The sequence below is a fragment of the Alligator sinensis genome, unplaced genomic scaffold (assembly GCF_000455745.1).
Source record: "Alligator sinensis unplaced genomic scaffold, ASM45574v1 scaffold264_1, whole genome shotgun sequence".
NCBI lineage: Eukaryota > Metazoa > Chordata > Crocodylia > Alligatoridae > Alligator > Alligator sinensis.
Window position 1 is genome coordinate 1,590,866 of NW_005841831.1, and position 3,541 is coordinate 1,594,406.

The following is a 3,541-nucleotide window of genomic DNA, read 5'->3' on the forward strand; positions in this document are numbered from 1 at the left end:
GAGTTTTCAAAGATCCGTGCTAGAGGCTGGGCTATGATGCTCGCCAGCTCCCTGAGTACCCTGGGGTGTAGATTGTCAGGGCCGGCTGACTTGAAGGTATCCAGCTTCTCAAGATGTTCCTTCATGAGGTCAGCATTAATGGAGGGCAGGGGATCACTCTCACCCGGACTTCCCTGTCCCGTAGCAGGCATGGGCATCCCACGGGACTGATGAAAGACCGACGCAAAGTACCCATTTAATAGGTTGGCTTTTTCCTGGGCATCAGTTGTCAGTTACCCCATCTGATTCATCAGGGGTCCAATGTTGCCCCTGCTTTTCCTCCGGCTCCCCACATATCTGAAAAAAGGACTTTTTATTGTCCTTGATGCTCGAAGCTAGTTGGAGTTCAGTTGCAGCCTTGGCTTTCCTGGTATGCTCCCTGCAGGACCGGACCAATGCAGACACCTCATGACACCTCAATCTTGTTTTGAGAGATAAGAAATGATAAGTTCCAGTTTACTTCCTCTTCACCATTTACTATTTTATAAAGGTTTATCATTAGGGACCTACCGAAATCGTGATTTTGCAGTTTTCATGGAAACTGTAATTGCAAGCAGTCTCTGAAAAAGCACAGCTCCCATGAAAAGGCATGAAATCTGAGGGAGGGGGGAAAAACAAAAGAAAGTTACAAGCAGAGAAAAGGGCAGGGAACCCATGTGTCTGGAAGCACAGGGAATGGGGAGGGAGGGATGAGTAAGTGGGGGAGAGAGAGAGTAATCACTATCAGAGGCTGAGTCCCTGAAGCAGGCTCAGTCCAGGAGCTAGTCAGGGGCCAGCCAGGGAAGCAGGAGGGTTTTGGTACCAGTGTAACCCAGGCGGTACTCCAAGAGGTACCCCCTCTCCAATTGAAAGGATCAGACCAGGTGCACAAGCGCTGTGGGAGGTGTAGAGACCCTCCTCCTTCTAATGGGCAAAGCCAGATCACCAATGGGGACTTAACCATATACATTTTAATGAGAGAACAATACTGGGAACATAACAGGTATAAACCAGGGGGTATAGGGGACACTACAAGTCCCTGAGGGGGCAGGATTCAACAAAGGTTACACTTACAATCATACATATATTCATCCAGTTGACAGAAGACAGGGTTAACAAACTATAAAACACAAACAGCACAACAAACAATACTGGTGGGTGCAATATAAAAGGCACAAAATACAAAACATCAAACAACAAGAAATATATGGCCTAATTACTGGGGAGGGAGGGGAAAACACAATGACCCCTTTCCACTGCAACAAGATTCTCTCCCTGTCACTCCACTCACCCTAAGTCACTCCAGCTGGGACTTGAACTCAGAGCTCCCACAGGGTGGGCAGAAACTCTACCACACAGCCACCAGTACTAATGTTGCTCTAAGCTGCAAGGGGTTTTGACCTTTCTGGAGCCCCAGCCTCACATCAAGCTGCCTGGCCTCTTACTGGAGGAGCTGGAAGCAGAGCTGGGAACCTCTCAGGTCGCTGCTCAGATCCTTGCTGGAACTGGGGAACCCCTCCTGCTGGCCACAGCCTCTCATAGGGGATCCTGGCGCCCAGCGGGAGCCTTTCCTGCTGGCTGCATGCCACGCTGCTGAGGGTCTAACTGCTGCCTGCAGGTCCTACTCCTTCAGGTTCTTCTGGGGCAACTGCTTCCACCCCGCAGGCCCAGCTCTTGCCAGCTCTTTGAAACTCCTTCCTTGTGGCCCCTCGCTGGTCTCCCCTGAGTCAGCTGTGCCTTTTATCCCTCTCCAGGTGACCCAAGGGGCCAATCAGGGGACATGGAGAGTGAGTAACTCTGGATGCATCCAGGAAAACCAGCATAGATCAGCACAGAGTCTGAGGCACAAATGAAGAGGAAGGCTGCTGCAGAGGCTGAAGGTCAGAGCAAGAAGAAACCTGCAGAGGCTGAAGGTTAGAGCAAAAAGCAAACGACTTTAAAAGGACCACAGAAAGCAACTTGGCAAGGCGAAAGGAAGCATTTTCCCTCGTGGAGGCTTGCATAGTGGTGAACATCCTACTGGAGAAACTTAATCACAGAAGTTAAAGGACTACCTAAGCCAAAATGTACCAAATGCTGGCAGTTTTCCATGTGCCAACAAGCTTCGCCAAGACTCCCTGCAATGATTGCTTCACATGTACTGTCCATAAAGGCTGCCTTGGCACAGTATCATTCCTTCTCCATTCTGGCTCATGAAGCCATCGACCCTAAAGATAACTATGACCCTCAAGATAACTATGTGCTGCATATTTTATTTGTACCAGGGAGCTGGACCAACCAGAACCTGCCTGTGTTTCAATCTAAGCCAGTTCACTTCACATCTTTCAATTTTTCTACCATGTCCCAAGCCATCAGGAAGGTTATTGTCAGCTATGATGTAGACCAGTGGTTGTCAACCAGGGGTACGTGTACCCACCCCTAGGGGTACTTAAAAGGGTCGTAGCAGGTATGCAGAACTCCACATGCATACGTGCAGCCACAGCACAGCATGCCAGCAGCCAGGAGTACATCCCGGTGACGTGGAGAGCAGCTGGGTCCAACTGGGTGGGCGGTGGCAGTGCTGGTAGGATGATTAGCGGGGCTACAGTGAATTTTGGAGTGGCTGCAGCCCACCTCCATAGCTCCACCCCCATAGGCCCCTGCAGCAAGGGAGGGAGTGGGGCTGGGGCAGACTCTGCCCAGCTGGGGCAAAGCGCAGGACAGACAAGTGAGAAGGTCATCTGGACGGTGAGGAGGGGTGGCAGTTCCTGCTGCTGCATGCACCCCAGGAGGGCATGGAGGGCCCCGTGCCCCCAGATCTGTATGTGGGGCACAACAGGCTGCAGAATGCTGTGGGGTGGGGCTGGGGCAGTGCCAGGCTGTTCCTGGTGGGGATGTTGGGTTGGGCTGTGCTGGGATGGGGGGGTTGGAAGGGGCTACAGCAAATTCTGGGGTGGCTACAGCCCCTTAAAGTAGCCTCCTCCTAGTGCTGCCACCACCTGCCCCAAGCATAGCCCAGTCCAGCCCCACACAACCATGGCCACAGCCCACCCATGCCCTGCATGCAGATCTGGGGGCATGCACCCACGCCATGCCCACTCAGGGTGCGTGCAGCAGCAGGAGATGCCACCCCCCTGTGCCCTCCGGATGAGCTGCTCACGGCTCTGTCCTGTGCTCCACCCCAGCTAGGCAGTTCCTGCCCCTGCTCCAGCCCCAGCCCCAACCCCACTCCCTCCCTTACCGCAGGAGCCTATGGGAGTGGGGCTATGGGTAGCCACTCCAGAATTTGCCATAGCCCCACCCAGGCACCCCTCCCAGTGCTGCCACCACCTACCCCAAGCATAGCCCTTCCCCCTGCCAGGAAGAACCTAGTACCCCAGCCCTAGTACCCTAGTACCCCAACCCGCAGCGGCAGCCTACCCACCCCTCCCATGCAAATCTGGTGGCACACCATGCCCCATGCCCTCCCAGGATGAGTGCAGCAGTGGGAGCCACCCCCACTCCCCACATACCCCAGACAAGCCACTTGTGGCTCCACCCCCCC